Raw genomic sequence first — 23,694 nt, 5'->3', positions numbered from 1 at the left:
TGACAGTTGAAAGGTAGCTTTGGGACACTTAGAATTCAAGTTCCAACACAAGTGTTGACTGCAACCAAGAAGTGTGCTAAGTCATGAGAGAGTGTCTAACACACATTCCTATGATATATAATATCATTTAATGTAGAAGAGTGCACTACAACTACCTATAGTGGTGCACCAAAGTTAGATACATGAAAGAGTGAAAACAATCAAAAGATACAACTGCGGTAGTAAGAATAATTGAAAACAACACTTGCAAAAGATAAAGAAAGTGAAAGTAGCACACGCGAATGCTAAAGTGACATAGTAACATATGTGACATCACACTTTTATAATGTGAAAGGTTCAATGATTCCTGAAATTAGGGGTTTTTTATCAATTTAATCCAAGATTCTAATATTTATCAGAATGGATTTTCTTCTAGCTTTGTAGGGGATTGCTGAAAAGGGTTCATCTCATAGCGAAAGATACAAATCTGATGAAGTGTGACAAAATGAGAACTAATCAAATAGTTTCTCTAGCTAGGAATTGTGAACATAGGAAAACCAAATACAAACATTTTCTACATATATCATACTCATGATCATAAAGCAAATATTAATCAATAAAATCTAATTCTGCCAATGGAGCAATTCATCATATGTGCCAATGTTGAAGTTGTAACAAATGTGCACTCCCGGGAAAAAGAAAATACACTCTTGGTAATGAAATTTGAAATGGAACATGATTGGAAAATACCTAACCTTAGGATATAACCTTTAAACATGTCTAACAAATATCCTACATAACTATGTTTCCCACTTATACACAACTTTGACATAAGGCAAGTTGAAGCAAAAATTACAATGTTATACGAAATATGAAGTATAAATATTTAATATCAAAGTAAATATATAACAACTTAAATGTGTATAAAGTCATTAAATAAACAATCCACAATTTTAATGAATCATATTGGCCAATAAATGAAGCTAGGGCCCACATTTTAATGAAGTAAGGCAATTCTATCTTGCTTCACAAAAATGCATGCCCAACCTTAATTTAGAGGCCAAATTGAATGATTCAACTTAGAAAGTGTTTTTTACTCATAAGTAACATTAATGAAATTAAATTTGTCTACTATATTGATATGAAGGTTGAAGTAAATGTAAATGAAAGTATCACAATAATCGCAGTTCACAATGTCACCCCAAAAGTGTCAACAATTTGTGAACATCAAAAACGTCTTGGAAAAGAAATAGTTTGTAAAATTAGTAATTAAATAGTATACAATTTAAATCAATTAAATTGGCCAAGAAATGAAGCATAGGTGTGCATTTTAGTGAATCAAGGTAATTTTGGTCTACTTCACAAAAGTGCATGCCCAACCTTTATTTCAAGGCCAAATTTAATGATTCAACTTGGAGAGTATTTTTTTTTCTCAAAAGTAACATTAATACAATTATTTTTTTCTAATTTAGTGATTTGAGGATTGAAGTTAATATAAATGAAAGAGTTGCAACAAACATAGTTCACAGTGGTGCCCCAAAAGTGTCAACAATTTAAGAACGAAATAAACTTACTGGAAGCAAATTAGTGTGTAAAATTAGTAATTAAATAGTATACAACATGAAACAATCCGATTGGCCAAGAAATCAAGCATAGGCACGCATTTCACTAAATCAAGGAAATTTTATCCCGCCTCACAAAAATGCATGCCCAACATTCATTTCATCGCCAAATTTAATTATTCAACTTGGACAGTATTTTTTTACTCATAAGTAACAAATATACAATAATTTTTTTCTAATTTAGTGATAAGAAGGCCAAAGTTAATGTGAATGAAAGTTTTACAGCAATAGTAGTTCACGGTGTTGCCCCAAAAGTGTTAATAGTTTGTGAACAAGAAAAACTTACTGGAAGCAAATTATTGTGAAAAATTAGTAATTATATAGTGTACAATTTAAATCAATTAGATAGACCAAGAAATGAAGCATGGGTATGCATTTTAGTGAAGCAAGCAATTTTGGCCTGCTTCACAAAAATGGATGCCTAGGGTTTATTCCAGGGCAAAATTGAATGCTTTAACTTGGAGAGTATTTTTTTACTCAGAAGTTACAATGTTAATATAATGAAAATTTTCTAATTTAGTGATATGGAGGTAAAATGTAATGTAAATTAAAGTGTTGCAACAATTGCAATTCATGGGGTCACCGCAATAGTGTTGATAATTTGTGAACAACAAAAACTTACTAGAAGAAAATTTTTCTGTTAAATTAGTAATTAAATAGTACACACTTAGAAGCAATGATATTTTCCAAGAAATGAAGCCTTTGTGTGCCTTTTAGTGAACTAAGGAAATTTTGGTTTTCTTGACAAAACTGCATGCCCAATGTTCATTTCAAGGGAAAATTTAATGTTTTAAGTTAGAGAATATTTTTTACTCATAAGTAACATTAATACAATCAAATTTTTGTAACTTATTGATTTGAAGGTCGAAGTCAATGCAAATGAAGTGCTACAACAATCGCAGGTCATGGTGTCATCCCAAAAGTGTTAATAGTTTGTGAACAATATAAACTTACTGGAAGTAAATTAGTGTGTAGAATTGGTAATTATATAGTATACAAATTGAAACAATCTAATTAGCCAAGAAACGAATCCCAAGCATGCATTTTAGTGAAGCAAGGAAATTTTGGCATTCTTCACAACAATGCACACCCAACCTTCATTTCAAGGCTGAATTGAATGATTCAACTTGCAGAGTGTTTTTTTTAATCATAAGTAACATTAATACAATTAATTTTTTCTAATTTAGTAACTTGAAGGTCAAATTTAATTTAAATGAAAGTGCCACAACGATCAAAATTCATGGCATGCCCCAAAAAGTGTCAATAGTTTGTGAACTGCAGAAACTTATTGGAACAAAATTAATGTGTAAAACTACTAATTAAATAGTATAAAATTTGAATCAATTAGAATTACCAAGAAATGAATGCTAGGTGTGTATTTTAGTGAAGTAAGGAAATTTTGTCTCGCTTCACAAAAATGCACATACAACCTTCATTTCAGGACCAAATTGAATGATTTAACTTTGAGAGAATTTTTTTACTTATAAGTAACATTAATACAATTAAATATTTTTTATTTTTCACATGTATATTTATGTTGTTCAAGAGTACTCCCAATTGCATGGATTTCATAGGGTAAAAGGTAGGGTTTGTTTGCCTAAAATAAATATACACTAGCACCTGTAATTAATTGGCATTGATATAACAATCATTCCATCCTATGAATTTACCAAATTCTACCTCATTCTTGTGGTGTAACAGTGACCTGGCATTCCTATGATACCGAAATTATCCAAGATATTTACTTTTATTGATATAATCAGAATTGCATGACAGAGCATGTAAAAACGAAATGTACAAATACGTAACGAAGAAGTAACATAAAGGAGACCGTAAAGCCAATGCACACAAAATTTTGATAACATAGTCCGTCTAGTGTGGACTATGTCTCTGAGGCTTGCTTCCATAATGGAAATGTTGGTTCATTCATATAATTAAAAAGAAATACAACTACATGGAAAATGCATCATTGTACCTCCAAACCTGGGAGTGACTTCAAGTTTGACTACTCAAAACAAAACAATCATAGCACTAGAAAGTTTGTTTCATCCTCCTAGGACTTTTGACTATAAACATGACCTACTTCTGAAAGGCACATTATTGTCTCGAACTTCATGCCCAACAACTAATAAAGAATGTGGGTTTCTACCATGACCCCTTGAGATCCAATGCTCAAATGGAAAAACATACTTCACTATTATGATCGTTGTGAAATGCCAGTAAAAATTAGCATAAACTTGGTTATATTCTACCACTATTATCCTTAGACCTCTTAGGGAATCTTCAAGTCTCCTCACAACATTAAAAAGAAATATTGTGTCCTCATATCATGCACCCTTCTATTTCTATTCATCAGGGTTCAACTGTCAAGGTTCCTATCCTCCTTCACTCACAAATCGACCCATTGGCCCTTGAACTATGCAAAATGGAAATTTTAAATATACATTTTAGGGCAGATATTACAAAGTGCCCAGCTGGTTGGTTTGGTTTTGCAGAATATATATAAGGTATATGGTTGAGTAGAGGTCTTGGGGTCAAACCCCTGGGCCTCCCCTATTTTTTTTGTTCTACGTATAACAAAAAAACCAACACTATTTGTATTTGGTATTCTACTGAGTTGTATAATCATTTTCATAACATATTAAACATCACTCGTTGATTAATCGATGATATCCACCATTTGTTATATAACCACCTTTTAAAATGCAACCTAAACAGTTTGATGTTTGTTACTGTTTGTTGACTTCCGGTCTGCCATGTTAGATTGTAATTATTAACATATATGCTTCTAGTATATATAATACATATGTTGGATTTTTCTTTAAAACATAGACATTTCCATATATATTAAATCGTTGAACCACATTTTTATTCAATTGTTGTTCAACAAACTTTATACATGTGTTCGCCGAAACAGACAAACCATTTCCAAATCAAAACTTTGACTTCCAAACCCCTTTTTGGACATTTGTTTGATGCCACATGGAGCCATCTAATTTGGCTATGTGTCCCCATACAATTGGGCCAACAAGTTACCCCCAGGTTTGGCAGGGTACTACCATATTTGGCAGCTTTGCCAAATTTAATTGCCACTAAAAAGCTCTGCTAATATTATCTAGGGTCCGCCAAATTTGACCTAATATTTGGCCGGACTTCCAAACTGGTGAGGTTCTAGATTTATCTGGCACTCTACTAACTCTGCCATTTTTTCCTAGTTTGACCAGAACTTTACTAGGTATAAATTTTGCATACGAGCTCATATTCAGGCGTTGTTTGCAAGTTTGGAAAGCTTGTGACGATCTCTTCAACATGGACCTAGTTTTGCTACAATCCAGGGAATTTTATTTTTAACAAAGTTACCTACCAAATGAGAACTATTACCTCAAAACAAGAACTCTAGCAAAAAAAAACAATAAAAACATGAAAAAAAGGTTGAAAATGAAAAATATTGATGCTGAAATAACATTTTTTTCGTGTAAATTTTCAACATTTTTTAAAAACAACAGTAAAATCCAATAAAAACCAAATTTTTTGGTGCAAAAAACACCCTAAAAACGAAAAGTGTTGATTTTGAAACATAGTTTTTTTTTTTTAATATTCAGGGTAAAATTTCAACATTTTTTAATAACGATGTTAAAGATAAAATATAATGACTTTGAAAAAACTTAAATTTCCAACGATTTTCAACCATGGCATTAGAAATAAAATATCACATCTTTGAAAAGCCTTCAAATTCCAACAATTTTCAGGCATGACATCAAAGATAAAATATCACATACCTGAAAAAACTTAAAATTCGTACAATTTTGAGCCATGGTGCTAAAGAAAAAATGCTTATAACTATTTTGAACTATAAAATAAAAGATAAAATATCATGACTAAGAAAAACCTTAAAATTTTAACAAATTTTCTACCATGGAATTAAAACCAAATATTATGACTACAAAATGCCTTAAGTTTCCAAAATATTTTAAGCATGACATTATGGAAAAAATTTATGACTAAAAAAGTTTTTAAATGAACACTTACGTGAAAGATTCATTCCAATAAGAGTAATTTCTTTTTTGTATGCCAAAAATATAGAGATTTTAAAATCTTAGCCTAAGATAACTTGACACATTGCAACAAAAATTTAAAAATCAACCATCAAATTGACACGCCACGTAGACGAACTTGACCCATTGTAATGAAAACTTAAAGACCGACCACGAAATTGACACATTGTGGGGGTAGACTCGATTCATTATAATAAAAACTTTAAAATCAAATATCAAATTCACACATAATGAGATTAGGTTAATAGTTGAGCGTCGAGACAGACCCTGCAGAAAAAAAATAAAATAAAACAAAGTAATAAATAAAATATAAATAAATAAAAATGAAAAATACAAAAAAATAAAAATTCAAACATTGAAAAAAACACAAAAAGTTAAAAAAAGTAATAAAACATAAAAAAAATTAAAAAACATGACCCTAAAAAAAATCAAACTTAAAAAAAAAGAAAAAAGAAAAAAGAAAAAAAACAAATAAACATGAAAATATAAAAATAAAAACAAAATGAACTTAAAAAAAAAATTAAAGAAAAAAATACAAATTAAAAAAAGAGAAAATATTTCAAAAGAACTGATTCAAAAATAAAAAAATAAAATAAAAAAAACAAAATAAAAAACTTTATAATAAATAAATAAATAAGTAATATGTTAACATAAAATTAAAAACATTAAAAATAAAAAAAATACATAATTAAAAGAAAAATTATATATATATATATATATATATATATATATATATATATATATATATATATATATATATATATATATATATAACAAAATTCAATTAAAAAAACATGAAAAATTTAGGCTCGACGGGCCATGGGCAACCAAGGTATATTCTTGTTCATGGCCTTGGTCACCCAAGGTTGTGGGGCCTTGGACCCAGGCAGGGCAGAGCTGTGCAGCTCTGCCCCACCTAGGCCCGTGACCCCGTGGCCTTGGGTGGCCAAGATGGATTCCGAGAATCAACCTTGGTCGCCTAGGGCCTTTGGGGGCTTGGGCCTTTGTTTTTTAAATTAATTTATTTTTTTAATAAATGTTTTAATGTGTTTTATTGATGTTTATTTTTCAAAATTTTAATGTTTTTTTTATATTTTAAATTTTTGGAAAAAAATTGTTTTAATATTTTTTTATGTTGATGTTTTTTTATTACTTTTTTCATGTTTTTATTAATTTTTATGTTATTTATTTTCAATAATTTATTTATTTATTTTAAATTCAGTTTTATTTTTAATTTTTTAGGATTTAATTTTGTTTATTTATTTAGTTTTTAAATAAATTGTATGCTTTTTTTTTTGCTTTTTTTTTTTTTTGTAATTTTTGTGTAAACTTTTATATGAATTTTTCTTTTTTTTTTTGGAAAAAGGGCTTCAAATGTCATCATATTTGGATATACAATTCCTAAAAATTTCATAAAATTTGCAATTTTGCCAACATTTTTTATTCAATTTTTTCGTAAAAAACTTTTATTTAACTTATGATTTTTAGCGAAAAGGTCTTGTAATTTTTTTTATATATCTATATGCAAAATGTGGATTTTTTTGTTGATTGTTTAAAATTATTATTTTTTTATTGACAATTATTTTAAGTGTATTGAAGTATTAATTAATGATATATAAATATACAAAATAATACTAACCTCAAAATATTAATGTTATTATTTTTTTAAACTTTGCAAAAAAAATTAAAAAATTCATTATAATAAAACATTGCAAAGAAAAACAAAAAACACATGTTTGGAGAACCCTTTAAAAACAAACATCTTAGGTTGAAAACAAGAAGAGGAATAAGACAACTTGAAAAATGGTTAAATAATCAATATTTAAAAAACAATTGTGCATTTTTAGGGCATAAGAAAACATAAAGTGTCAAAAATATGCCTTAACATTTGTTTTAAGGTTTTCAAAATCTGCATGAGAATCACCAACATCTAAAAAATTATCCGCACTTAATATATTAGAAAATTTAAAGTGTCAAAAATAAGCCCTCTAAAAACAAAGGGCTCATGCTGCATCAACACTTTTCCAAATCAATATGAAAATCACTAACACTAAAAAAACATGTTCATACTTCGTACATAAGAAAATTTAAATTGTAAAAAATAAGCGCTCTAAAAAAAATGGGTTGATGTTGCATCAACACTTTTCAAAATCAGATGATTTTTTTTTGCTACCTCAAAAAAATGGGTAATTGGTAATTTCTAGTTTGATTGATAAATATGTTTTCTGAGACATTAGGGATCCACCTTGATCAAACAAGTCCCTAATTGGCCTCATTGTTGTGGTGTAACAACACCCTAATCTAGGTCAGTCTTATGGTGTTACAACCCCCTAATGGGCCTCAGTTCTTGGGTATGAAAGTGACCTCTTTGGGCCTTCTTACCTATGATATGAGAAACGGCTATGACTGAGATATGAAGGAGATATGTTGAACCCTATGACAGAGATATGATGATAGACCTATAAAAAGATATCATTATAGACCTATGACTATTCTGCTTCATTATTATTGCTAATTTTCTCTCTACATAACTACTTATGATGATATCGGGTTAATCCATTGTGAAAATGTTCAAAATGTTTTAAAATGTTATCTATAACAAAGACATCTATCCCTAAGAGAATTAACAATTTTATTATTAGTTTTGTTAATGATTAATGATGAATATGCTTAAGTAAATGTTGAAAAAAGCAATAAATTATATGGTTGTCAAATTTGGTCCATAAAATTAAACATCTATATGGGGAGAGAGGAAAAATCATAGGTCACCTACGGATGGTAATGAACCTATTTTCCTTGTTGAAAATATGGATAAATAATGTTTGTAATTTTAGTTTTTTGTTTCTATTTGGATTTTAAAGTGATTGTCAAGTTTATTGGTCTTGTTAAATACTCAAAAAGCCTTTGTCCCTCCAAACCTCTTGTTATTTTATTTTTCTTGTGTGGTGGTAGTCTTAATTTTTGCAATATATAGAGTCTTGGATTTTCAAAATTCCTAGATACAATGATGCCATGGCTATATACCCTCCACCTAGAGGGTGCTATAGTGAGAAGATGAATGAGATAAGGAAGTAGGTGAGACACCCATCCATTCAATTGGAATGCCTACATAAGGCCATGGTCTACATTAGTACCCATATGGAATCCCAAATGAAGAAGAATGAAGAGTTGGAAGGGTAAAGAATTCAAGAACCCTAGTTATTTAATGCAAGGTATGGTGGGAAACATTCCACTGGTATATTACCCTAGGAGGATGCCATTTATCCTAGCATGCTCCAATCATCTTCCAGCCAATTTTACAATTAGAATGTACAACATTTTTTATTGGTTAAATATGGGAAATGAGGGTATCTTTCCTCTACTTTATGTTGTGAGAAATGAAAATTGATATATAAAAAAAAATATATGTACTTTTTCTCCATCTAAATAACAAACTCACTCCACTTTTTGTTTGCTAACATGCATTTTTCTAAGTGTATTGAATGACAATCATATTTTTCCTCCTGTTAAGACATGGCACATGGAATAGTTAAACCAATTAATATGAAATCATTTACTTTTTTTTTCAGGAAATAAAATAAAAAGACCATTTCACATATTAAAAATACTTACAGAAGTACAAATCAATGCCTGTAGACCTTTCTTCCCACTACAATGCGTGGCACTTTGTTTTGCAAGCCTAACCTTGGAGGCCTTGTCCTCAAACATATACTAATTGAATTTAACTATGCACAAATAAAATATAAATATTGTTTAAGAAATTTTATTTGATGTTATGAGAAAATTCAAATACCTAGGTACTCTCCTCATCAGACTTCCTCTGTTCATCCAACTTCTCATATGTTCTTACAAGCTATTTCCATATTTTTATACTTACACCAATTAGCCTTTTTTCGAGACTTTTCTCATGCTGGAGCTTTTTTATCTTCTTTGTTTGATCACAACTAAATCTCTTGCAGTTCTAAGACATTCATAGTTTAACATTTTTTATGGAACAACCTATGCCAAATTCATTCTCCATGTCATGAATTAGTACTTTCTATAGGTGCAATGATATCTTTGAGAATGGAAAATGGAGATGGTCTTTGAACCATTGAAGGTAGATTCCTTCAACCTATTCACAAAAACATTCTCAGCATCTGATCTACATATTTCTCCTAAAACCATGTCATTTTCTATCCTTGTACCATAGCCACGAATGCAATATTAATAATGTAAAGCAATGAAAGAAGATACTTGTGTCCCAAGAGTGGATTGGGCATTGGAATTCTATGTTTCCTGTTCCAAATTCTTAGTGGTTATGCTTAATGAATTTCTCCTTGATCGGTTTATCGATCTAGGAGTGGTTGGGGATTCAATTGATTCTCCTTGAAATCGTTCACATGCTTGTAATGTTTCAATGGTTTTAGTTAATCATTTTTTTTACATGTATCTAGGAAGCATTTTTAGGTACACACCGTTAATTTTGTTAAGTTCCTCCATCCCTAATATCAAAGCCAAGGCCTCCTTCTCCTTGTCACTCTCATGTCCCTATTTTATATTTTTAATTTTGGAAAAAAAAAACTAAAAATCGAAGAAAAAACTTAAACAATTACATATCTATAATTTCAAAATAACTTACCTCATTCTATCCATTTTATGGTCACCTCCCTTTGCTCAAAATTTTGAGGCTAGGCTAGCAAATCTTGTCCATGAAGGCTAACCAAAGAAAATAACATGCAAGGAAGGAGATCATACTGTGCAAAGGGTAGCAATTTGAGTTGAGGTAAGCAATCTAACCATAACATACAATCTAAGATTAACATAAATATATATTCATTCACAATGGTCAATCTGCATTTGTGTGAGTGATCCATACCAAGATTCTTATGCTCACGAGAGTGATGGGGAGGAAGATATAATGTATTGGATGGATACCCATGTTAACTTTTTAGCAAACCTTATTGATAATTAAACCATTCTACACCAATAGATGGATAAATATCCATCAATTTAAGTCTAAGTCCACCCTTTATTCATGGAACTAACAATTCCTTACTCCACAACTCCAATTTCTAGACCAAAAAGGGAGAAAATTTTAAATCTCATGTAATATATGTCTAAGTCCTTAATATCCTTTAAAATCCACTAAATATCATCAAAATCTATTATATTTTTTTGTATTATTCAAGCTATCACCATGAATCCAAGAAAATGAAACAAATATCAAAATTTTCCATCCAAAATAGAACGGGAGGACTTTGAAGCTCTTGGAATGAGACCTGGGTGGGGGTAGAGGAGCCTATTCTTTTATTTCTAGGTCTAGGATTATCAACAACGAAAACAATCTTGGAGGAGAAAGAAAGAGTTTGATTTTTTTTTTTTTTTTTACTTCAATAGTTGGTGGGTATTTAATTTTGAAATTTTGGCCCACAAGAATTTTTAAATTTCTACTTGTCGATCGCAACATTTAGCATTGAGTCATGTCTCATTATGTGATCTAGTTGAGGTATCAAATTTGATGTAAAATACAACTATTATAGCCTCATCAAGTTATCTTTTCCATACAAAATTAGACATAGAAATGTTACAATAATATAACATTATTTTAAAATTTTAATCAAATATTGATAGAGTACATCCAATAGAATAAATACCATACTTTGAATAATACAGCACATTTAGAGTCCTATAGTGATAGGATTCGTAATTTTTAATTGGTTGAGGTTATGTCTTGTAATATTGTACATACCATTGGTTTCTGCAAATGTTTTCCATATTAAAATTAAAAAATGTAAAGAGGGTATGTCCTAAAAGAAATTTCAAAGGACAACAAGAATAAGAAAAGATCAGAAAAATGAAAAAATCTGAACCCCAAATAAAAACAGATCATGAAAGTGTGCAAGTCCAAGCGCCACTACTCTTTATTTTACTGTCTAAAATAATGGTTGTGTGCAGCTTGTCATACATGCCACAACCCATTATAGTCAAACTGTTTAATCTTGACTAATGCATGCTTTGAATTTCATGTTTATAATCAGAGAATAAAGATCTAGCCAAACAGTTTAATCTTGGCAGATCAGTAGATAGGTAGAGAAATAAAATATGCTCATAACCTTAATTTGAGCCATTGGAAGACATAAGGTTAGAAGTAGATAGTTTACTTTTCAAAATGAAAAAGGAAAGGAAAGGGTCTACTAGCTTAAATGTACCCAACAAAGTGAAGAAAAAATGTTAGGGTAAGTAGAATAAAGGTTGCATAAATACAAGCTAATTGAGGCATAAACACATTTTTCATGCTTAATCATGTGTTTCAGTGTGGAGAAGCAATTATCAAAGAAAAAGGATGCTCATAAGTTCATTTGGTTAACTTCCCCTATTCCAATTCACCCCTCACTACATACTTACTAATTTCCCCTTTCACCACTTGATTTCTTATATAAATCCCTTTTCCCTTCATTTTTACCCTTCCCCCTTGGTTTCACACATTCCCTAGCAAATTACCATCCAAATTCATTCCCCTACCCAAAAAGTCCCTTTTCCCTAGTGCGAAACCCTTTTCCCATAAAAAAAATCATTTTCCCTTTGTTAATTTTCCTAAAAAGCCCAAAAAACTCACTAAAACATCTTATCCTAACTATTATCCCCCCCTCGCATTACTTTACTAACCCTGCAAATTCATTTTTCCTATGTCCCTTGCCCATATTGCGCCCATTCATCTCTCGACCTTTACCGGCCTGAGAGCACGCAATATGGGCGATATTGGTTGGGCCCCCTTGGGTTACATGGTGACATTGTGTTAAGTCACGTGCTCTCGGGAAAAAACCACCCATCGCTCAAAAGCGGTGAGATGGCTCCCTAAACTGCCTCCCCACCAAAATAAAAAAACATCACTATTCACTAAAAACGTTTCTGCGCCAAATTTACAACCTCTCCTAGTTAAAAGCCCGCAGACCCCCATTTTCACCCTTTTTCACTCGTTTACTCTGTGAAAGCATTCTAAGATTTCTTGCACCCCCCGAGCTTCTGCAACTAGTTCTAACCATCAATTGCCTCCCGAACACGCTTCGGAAGCCCAATTTAGCCCTCTAGTACGTGACTGAAGCCGCAGAAACCTCTACAGCCACCATTTAAAACTCGTTTTCAACTTGAACCATAAATTCCAAGTATTTCAACAAAGAACCAGAACGACCCTCTCAATTTAAAATGTATAATGAATTCAAGAAATAACTAATTTAATTTAATTGATTTCCCTTTGAATTGAGAGTATTTCCCCCTAAAATACCAAAACCCCTATCCTGCAAACTGAAAATACCCTATCTTTGATACTAGACATATTCAGACTTCACTTCTAGAGCTATACAAGACCAATTTCCACATTTTATCACAAAGATGGTTGCCCAGACCAATCATGAGGAAATGATGGACTTGGTGCTGCAACTAAATGACTCGTTAAAGGAAATGGAGAAGGAGTTGGATAGATTGATTCATCTCAAACAAGCTAGTATTGATAATGCTCGTGCAATTGTCATTCCAATAGTGACCACAGCTATACCTTCTACTTTGGCAGTAGCATTAGCTCCCATTGCTCCAATGGCCACTACACTTCCGACATCTGCAATGACTACATCAGCAACATGATCAACAACAACAACCTCCACAAGTGATGAAGCAAATAGGCTGGTCAAAGCAATGGAAGAAATGTCCATTCAGACCAATGAGATGAACAAACTGAAGGAGAAAGTCACCAGCCTAGAAATAGATTATAGATTTGCCCAGATCATGCATAAAGAAGAGCAGAAAAAGGCTACAAGGATGAATGAAATAATAAAAGTATTGGAGAAAGAATTGACATTGAGTGAGCCTATAGGTAAGGCTAAAGAGAAACTGTGGGCCAATATCATTGACTCTGTCAGTGATATTTGGCCATCCATCCAGATCATTTTTGAACAGATTGGTTTAATAAAGCAGGGTACAGAAGCCATTGAAAAGATTAAAATAGAACTTGGAGATATGCTAGAGGAAGCAACAAGAATCATCCACTTCCTCAACTCCAAGAATAAGTATGAATTGCAAGAACTGGAGATACCTCATAGCACAAGTACAATTTTGGAAGTCAGAAAAGTCCTCACTAAGAGGAATTTGATGTTGAATTTAGAAGATAAGTGTCAAAACATGTAACTAGCCATTGACAGGTTCATGGCTAAGTTTGAACTTTTGAAGGAAAATGGATTACCTAATCCCTTAGTTATAAATTATAAGTTAATGACACATGAGGACTATAATAAGAAAATAAGGGAAGTGGCCAGAGAACAAGTAATCACTTCATCTATGAAGGGCTTACCAATAGGAAAAGTGTTGTATCAAACTTTTGAAAACTTGTTTTGCCACCAGCATGAGGTAAAACACTTGTTTATTAATAAGCCTACTTTTGCCAAATATACACAGGAATATGAAATATATAGAAAAATGCTCAATATCCAATTACCAGATGAGGAAAGATGGGAAAAAATGAATGATTTACTGTAGTAAATACAAAATAAAAATATAAATGTGCAGTAAAACGTGAAACAAGACAGTAAAAGGATATTGACATCTCAGCCAGGTTAAAGTGTATAAGATGAAAGAGTATCTTATGAAAGGTTAAAGTAAAAAAGAACATCCAGTGTGAAGACCAAACAACCAAGCAGCATAAAGGAAAAAATATCAAAGATCAAAGCCAGCAGAACCTTACTAATAGGGACAACAAGCACTAGTTCAATAGCTATATCTATCTTCTTGCATGAAGATATTTCTTTTTCCTAGATTAATTCTCAATGTAGTTTGATATATTTTTGTAATTCCTTTTGTATAAATACTTCATAATTCGGAGTATTAGGTGTGGATTATTTTACATTTGTAAGTGTTATTTTGATCTTAAAACCTAAGGGTGATTGTACTATTTTCAACTCAACAGACTGGAGCAAGTAATAAAAGCATTTCACTATAGGATTCATGAAGATTAGCCATTTGCAGTGAAGTATCTTCTTTGTGTAATTTTTTTATCTTCTTATGTGCATCATAATCTTAAATATGTTCTAAATTTGAATGAATTAACTGAAGATATCACTCATAATTTGTTTAAGTACACTCTATTTTGCACAGTTAGTCATTTACATATTTTCATCTGAAACCCGGATTTGAGAACCCTTAATTTCTCTCCCGTCCCATTTGACTTTTTTCATTCACTCCAGATTCCAGCCTAGGAAACCCTTAATTTCTCCCTGGATCTGATTTGAAACCAATTCACCATTTAGCCTTTAAGATTTGCATTAACTCATCTATCTTTCCCTTCAGACACTGTCTTTAGAACTGAATCCAGTATTGTTTGTCTGACATTCGACTCCATAGCCCAATGGTAAAAGCGAAACCTCTTTTTATCCAAGTAAAGAGATCCCACCACCCAATTTCAAAATAAAACCCAAGTGCAACCAATAACTAGCCTAAAATCATCTTAACTAAAAAAAACTTAAATTATAAAGAGAGAGCCCTCTCTGAGCATCAGGAAGGCTAGGCCCTGATCTCCAAAGGTGGTTTGTGGTTACGTTTGAATTTTCTTTCTTAATTAACTTCAAAATAAATATTAGAGTGATAACGCACCCAACGAAAGGGTTCCCACATGCCCACAGGTAGGTCGGCGCAAGGGCGCACTCGCCCATGAAGGGGCACCCACACAAGGAGTGAGATCGACTCAAGATGTGAAGGGGCATTGACCCACTTAAACCAAAACGCTAGAGCGACTACAAGTAGACAAGATCAACACTTAGAGGAGGTAATGAGCAAGTTCACACAAGATAAAGAGATCGCAGAGTAGATCACAAAAAGGGCGAAGCCTGTGACATCACAAAAATGTAAGTTGTATGATATCACATAGATGCACGACACACATTATAGAATTTGGAAATGTAGCGAGGGTACATCTCATAAGGAGGAGAGCTTGCATAACCGATCTAGTTTTTGCGCAGGGTCAAGAGTTGATTTTCTGGACTATTTTGGGGCATAGATCTTGGGATTTCTAGTAGGCAAGGTGTGCGCATTGGGTTGGGCACCCCTTAGTTGTGAAACTTGGCACTTTTGGCTAGTGCATTAGGTTGGGCCAATGAATGCCACTCCTTTGTAAAACTTGGGAAGCACATGCTTTTGGACACGACTGACCCATCGTAATTATGTTATAAATTATTTGAAGTTAATAAAAAGAAGAAAATGGGAAAACTATTTTGGGAGTTTCCCCCTCTAGTGGCATACGCTTGTACATTATTAGTTTTATGATATTGTGGACTATTGATGAAGTCTTATTCCACTACTTGTATTGAAGTTATTCTATCGCATAGTTGTATAACTGTTGAATGAAGTAATTGAATAAAGAATATTGGAATTGGAAAATTGACTAAGTGTTGAAGTAGCCGTAGTGCAGGTTAGAGTAGTTGTATAGTTGTGATGAAATATCATCAGTGCCACACATCCCCCATAGTGATATTAAGGAATCACAATGTGGGGTTGTGACAAGTATGAACCCATAACTTCTCATAAACTTGAATTGGTCACTTGTAAAATTTGACCAAGAAAGAAGTCTTTTGTATATTTTTTTTTAATGGTTTCCCCAACAAAATGAAATACATCTATTTCATAATATAAAATCTAATCTAGTTGGATAAGTATAATATTAAAGGAATTTTTTACCAATACGAAATTAAATACATCCATTTCATAATACAATTGAAATATATTTTAACAGTTAATTTTATTTTTCAAATGAAATTTTGAAATATTCCCACAACTTAGAGTTATAAACATTTAACAATACTAAAACATTAAAATCCAACATAGTTGACTGAATAAGAATGATATTAAAGAACTTTGTTTTTTTGAAAATTCCCATACAACATGAAATACATCTACTTCATAATACTAAAATATCATCCCTTTGGATAAGGATGAGATTAAAGAAATAATACTAAAAGAGAGAATGAAAGTTAATTTTGAAAATGTGGTGCTTCATGGGCGTGAAGGAATGGATGGAAAATGAGGCTTTTAACGTTTGCTTATGTGAGTGATAAAGCATGGAAAGAAACCATCATCATCCTTGATATCACTGAAGCTATCTTACCCACAGAGCCAAGATGTCATGGAGCCTATCCTACCCATAAAAACATGTCCCGCCACGGGTATAAAGTTGAGCCGTTTATTTATTTATTCTTCACAAGCATTTCCGACAAGGGATATAAAGCTAGGGTGTTTATTTATTTATGCTTCATATTGTTGAAATGTTTTTTCTTGTTACTAATATATTTTTAAATATATGCCTTCATTAGACTCAAAATCGTCTTCTCTTTTTCATATGGATTTGATATTGTTATTCCTCTTTCTATGTATCTAGTTGATATTAATATTTTTACTCAGGGAGGTGCTCTACAACTCAGTTTCGGGGACATGTTGTAGTGGTGTAAATGTTTGTAAACATTTAACATAAATATTAAAAAAATAGTTATTAATATATTGTTTTCCCTAACAAAACTTAATTATGCATAAATATAAAAGGAAATTGTATAAATTGATAGAAATACTAAGATATAGGGTGAAGAAATATTCAATTCAATCATTGATTGGCCACTTAATATCTTTATTTAATTTGAAGCACAAAAAAACATATAAATAAAAAATAATTTTATGTAAGTTAGCAACTATTAGTCACCGAGTGAAAAATGGTCATTTATATCCAAATTTTTGTAGTTTTTTAGTACAACCATTTTGTACTAGTGTAGTAATCTCCCAAGATATACTCCCTCAATCATGACAACATGTCCAAAGATAATGAGGGTTAAATAAAAACTAAGACCGTATTTTTGCCTTCTTGCAACTTGGATCAGAAATTTTCAGTCTCCTCCAATTTCGACTTGCAATTTTTAGCCTACAGAAACCATAACTCTCGCACTTTTCCCTATTCTTCTAGACTTCCTCTTATTTCCTTGATCTTCGCTCTATCTTGCCTGATCTTCCCTGCTCTAGATAAAACTTATTTTCTTGAGAGATAGAATTGGTGATGAGAGCGATCAAATTTTCTTCTATTTGTAAGATTTCGATGACATCAACTACCTTTCTTTGGGTTGACTTACAGCTGTAAGGGTCGAATTTTTCTATGAGGTTTGAAGGATCTTATGGACTCATAATTAATATATTTTACATTTTACAACATGCAAAATATAATGATAAGGACTCCCTCTTTAGTAGTGATTAGTCAGAGACATCATTGTCCACTAGAATGACACAATGTGTAATGGAGGGAGGAAAAGGTTAGCTTTGGGCTTAATGAGTAAGTGTGAGAAATAATGACTCGATAGACTATACTTCAGGATTGTACAATGTGCTTGTGAAATAAGATTTCCCCAGGATGGTGCATTGCATAGTTGTAAGAACTAAAGGATGCATCCTTGCTAGATAATAATGCGCAATGCACTCATCTAGTAACTGAGAGTTTAGTTATGCAAATTTTAAAGAAAATGGAAAGCCCAAAAATAGCTAAGTGTTGGATCAATGGAATAAGAGAGAATATATGATAATAATAAGTTCCAAAATAGATTCACACACATGTATACCATCAAACACAAGCCAAGATAATGAGAAATAGTCAAGATCCACATGCATACCTTGAAACGACAACAAAGTGACACTTATTTCTAAGTGTGACAATTGAAAGGTGGCTTTGGGACACTTAGAATGCAAGTTACAACACAAGTGTTGACTGCAACCATAATGTGTGATAAGTCATGAGAGAGTGTCTAAGACACATTCCTATGATATATAAGATCATTTACTGCAGAAGAGTGTGCTACAACTACCTATAGTGGTGCACCAAAGTGCGACACATGAAAGTGTGAAAAAAATCAAAAGGTACACTTGCGATAGTAACAATATGTGAAAACAACACTTGAAAAAGATAAAGAAAGTGAAAGTAACACATGAAAATGGTATAAAAAGAAAAAGTGACACTTGTGAAAGTAATATAAAGAAAAAAGAATAGTTGCGAAAGTGACAATTACACTTATGAAATCAAAAGCACACAAAAGAGATGCCTGAGAAAACTAAACAGAATGATGTATATTTGCAATTAAGGGTGAGGGGTATTTTCACTTTCCTTGTCAACTGTGCAAGTACTTTCATCAAGGATTTCACAATGTATAGGAGTTGTGCAATGCCTACGTTTAAGGACTAAACAAAACTATTTCTAGAGACTACACAAGCATTTTTCTCAAGGACTAAACAATCCTTATCTTCTTTGGTATATACTGACTATTGAGCTTGCTAGGAAGAGGTGCACTTGTGAATGCATTAAAATGCTAAGAATGTGTAAGAAAGTGGCTTCAATTTTCAGAATATTTGAATAAAACTCAAGGACTTAGAAAAGAATTAGTCAATCACGAAATTGACCATGAACAACTTGAGATGACAGATTCTAAGATCACAAGGAAGCTCTAAAATTCAGGATGTAGAAATTTTTTTTGAGGGTGGTTGTTGTAGTGATAATGCTGCGTTAACTAAGAAAGTTGTCTATTTATTTTAGTTACTCTACAATTTCTAGATTGTTTCCTTCTCTACAATTCCCGTATGTTGTTAATGGGACTCAACACTTTAATTAATATTTAAAAGACTAAGGCCTATTTAATTAAAAAAGGGTTTTACCATTAAACCCACGATATTTAAAGCATATCCTCTACATGGATGCTTTGTGTTAGTAGAATAATCACCCTTACGGATAAGAGAGATCTCCCTAGACTTAATTACTAATTTGAGAAAAAAAAAAACATTATATAGTATCATTTCTCTAGAAATACTTGAACTATTAGAGATCGATTTACTCGATTAATGAAATAAATCTCCAAATTCCTTGTTTTCTTGAAATCCTACTCCACTTTCAATCCTTTAAACTCAAATATGTAACAAAAAAGTAGGAACAAGATAAAAGCAAAAAATGTATCAATAATTCAATCTATTACTAGATAGAAGGTCAAGGAGCTCTCAAACATACAAGTAAACATTAAACATATGATGTGAGAAAGACAATGTACTTGCATTAAAAATGAGAACAAAAGGTAACAACCTAATATGCCTTGATTTCATAATCATGTTTCCAACAATCTCAAATCCCCCCTTTGCAATGATAATCCTTCACTTTGACAACATACGTTTATAAATTAGGAACCTCAAAAGCCAACCGTGACTCTTATGGTATGCTATGTATAAATGGGAAAAGAGAGGAGGTTGTAGATCCATTTGTTATGGGATGAGATCCACATAAAGGGGGATGGGATCCATCAAGTTTGAGATGAGGTCCAAGTAGGTAGGGAGTCGATCCCATTATGTTTAGATAAGATTCCCAATCAAGGCTTCTAGATTTTACTTTTTATTTTTTACCCATGTAAAAAGGTCATGACAGTTTTTAATACAACAAAGTTTGTTGATTATCTAAGGTTTATAATAGTAACATACATGACATCACACTTTTATAATGTGAAAGGTGAAATGATTCCTGAAATTAGGGGTTTTTTAACAATTTAATCTCAGATTCCTATATTTCTCAGAATGGATTTTCTTCCATCTTTGTAGGGGATTGCTGAAAAGGGTTCATCTTATAACGAGAGATACAAATTTGACTAAGTGTGACAAAATTAGAACGAATCAAACAATTTCTCTAGCCAGGAATTGTGAACATAGGACAACCAGATACAAATATTTTCTAGATATATCATACTCATGATCCTAAATGAAATATTAGTCACTAAACTCTAAGTCTGCCAATGTAGCAATTCATCATATCTACTAATGTTCAGGTTGGAACAAATGTTCACTCTCAGGAAAAATAAATTACACTCTTAGTAATGAAATTTGAAATGGAACATGATCAAGGACAATACCTAACCTTAGGATATAATATTTAACCATGTCTAACAAATATCCTACATAACTATGTTTCCCACTTATACACAACTTTGACATAAGGCAAGTCAAAGAAAAACTTACAATGTTATACGAAATATGAAGTAAAAGTATTTAATATAAAAGTAAATATATAACACTGTAAATGTGTGTAAAATAATTAAATAAACAATCCACAATTTGAATCAATCATATTGGCCAAGAAATGAATCTAGGGCCCACATTTTAATGAAGTAAGGCAATTTTATCTTGCTTCACAAAAATGCATGCCCAAGCTTCATTTAAGGGCCAAATTGAATGCTTCAACTTAGAAAGTATTTTTTTACTCATAAGTAAGATTAATGAAATTAAATTTGTTTAATATATTGATACGAAGGTCGAAGTAAATTTAAATGAAAGTGTTGCAACATTCACAGTTCATGATGTCCCCCCAAAAGTGTCAACAATTTGTGAACATCAAAAACTTCTTGGAAAAAATATAGTTTGTAAAATTAGTAATTAAATAGTATACAATTTAAATCGATGAAATTTACCAAGAAATGAAGCCTAGGTGTGAATTTTAGTGAATTAGGGCAATTTTGGCCTACTTCACAAAATGCATGCCCAACCTTGATTTGAAGGCCAAATTTAATGATTCAAATTGGAGAGTATTTTTTTCTCATAAGTAACATTAATACAGTTAATTTTTTCTAATTCAGCATTCTGAAGATCGAAGTTAATATAAATGAAAGTGTTGTAATAAACGTAGTTCATAGTGTCGCCCAAAAAGTGTCAATAATTTGAGAATGAAATAAACTTACTCGAAGCAAATTAGTGTGTAAAATTAGTAATTAAATAGTATACAACATCAAACAATGAGATTGGCCAAGAAATGAAGCTTGGGCACACATTTTACTGAATCAAGGAAATTTTATCTTGCCTCACAAAAATGCATGTCCAACTTTCATTCCCTCGCCAAATTTAATTATTCAACTTGGAGAGTATTTGTTTACTCATAAGTAACAAATATACAATTAAAGTTTTATATTTTAGTGATATGAAGGCCAAAGTTAATGTGAATGAAAGTTTTACAGCAATAGTAGTTCACGGTGTTGCCCAAAAAGTGTTAATAGTTTGTGAGCAACAAAACCTTATCAGAAGAAAATTAGTGTGCAAAATTAGTAATTGTATAGTAGACAATTTGAATCAATTAGATAGGCCAAGAAATGAAGCATGGGCATGCATTTTAGTGAAGCAAGGCAATTTTGGCCTGCTTCACAAAAATGCACGCCTATGGTTTATTTCAAGGCAAAATTGAATGCTTTAACTTGGAGAGTAGTTTTTTACTCATAAGTTACAATGTTAATACAATGAAATTTTTCTAATTTAGTGATATGAAGGTCAAATGTAATTTAAATTAAAGTGCTGCAACAATTGCAATTCATGGGGTCACCCCAAAAGTGTTGATAATTTGTGAACAACAAAAACTTACTGGAAGCAAATTTGTTTGTTAAATTAGTAATTAAATAGTACACACTTAGAATCAATGATATTTGCCAAGAAATGAATCCTTGGTGTGCATTTTAGTGAACTAAGGCAATTTTGGTCTGCTTGACAAAAATGCATGCCCAATGTTCATTTCAAGGCCAAATTTAATGGCTCAACTTAGAGAATATTTTTTACTCATAAGTAACATTAATAAAATTAAAGTTTTGTAACTTATTGGTTTGAAGTTCGAAGTCAATGTAAATGAAGTGCTACAACAATTGCAGTTCACAGTGTCACCCCAAAAGTGTTAATAGTTTGTGAACAATATAAACTTACTGGAAGTAAATTAGAGTGTAGGATTGGTAATTAAATAGCATACAATTTGAAATAATCTAATTAGCCAAGAAATGAATCCCAGGCATGCATTTCAGTGAAGAAATGCAATTTTGGCATGCTTCACAACAATGCACACCCAAACTTCATTTCAAGGCTGAATTGAATGATTCAACTTGGAGAGTGTTTTTTCTAATCATAAGTAACATTAATAAAATTAATTTTTTCTAATTTAGTGACCTGAAGGTTGAATTTAATGTAAACGAAAGTGCCACAACAATCGAATTTAATAGTTTGTGAACTGCGGAAACTTATTGGAACAAAATTAATGTGTAAAACTACCAATTAAGTAGTATACAATTTGAATCAATCATAATTCCTAAGAAATGTAGGCTATGTGTGTATTTGAGTCAAGTAAGAAAATTTTGTCCCGCTTCACAAAAATGCACACCCAAAGTTCATTTCAGGATCAAATTGAATGATTTAACTTACAGAGTATTTTTTTACTTATAAGTATCATTAATACAATCAAATATTTTTAATTTTTCACATGTATATTTATGTTGTTCAAGAGTACTCCCAATTGCATGGATTTCATAGGGTAAAAGGCAGGGCTTGTTTGCCTAAAATAAATATACACCAGGACCTGTGATTAATTGGTGGTGATATAATGATCAATTCATCCTATGGATCTACCAAATTATACCTCAGACTTTTGGTGTAATAGTGATCTGACATTCGTATGATACCAACATTATCCAAGATATTTTCTTTGATTGATATAATCATAATTTCATGACAGAGCATGTAAAAATGATATGTACATATACTTAACGAAGAAGTAACATAAAGGAGACCGTAAAACCAATGCACACAAAATTTTGATAACAGATTCCATCTAGTGTGGACTATGTCTTTGAGCCTTGCTTCAACAATGGAAAGGTTGGTTCATTCATCTCATTAAAATTAAATACAACTACATGGAAAATGGATCATTGTACCTTCAATCCTAGGAGTGACATCAAGTTTGACTACTCAAAACAAAACAATCGTAGCACTAGAAAGTTTGTTTCATCCTCCTAGGAATTTTGACTATAAACATGACCTACTTCTGAAAGGTGCATTATTGTCTTGAACTTCATGCCCAACAACTAACAAATAATGTGGGTTTCTACCATGACCCCTTGAGATCCAATTCTCAAATGAAGAAACATACTTCACCATTATGATCCTTATGAAATTCTAGTAACAATTAGTATAAAATTGGCTATATTCTACCACTTTTATCG

Source organism: Pinus tabuliformis, chromosome 4_2, assembly GCF_031772625.1.
Source record: "Pinus tabuliformis cultivar Carrire ecotype Pingquan chromosome 4_2, CPIR1, whole genome shotgun sequence".
Lineage (NCBI taxonomy): Eukaryota > Viridiplantae > Streptophyta > Pinopsida > Pinales > Pinaceae > Pinus > Pinus tabuliformis.
Note: the sequence above shows the minus strand (reverse complement) of the source record.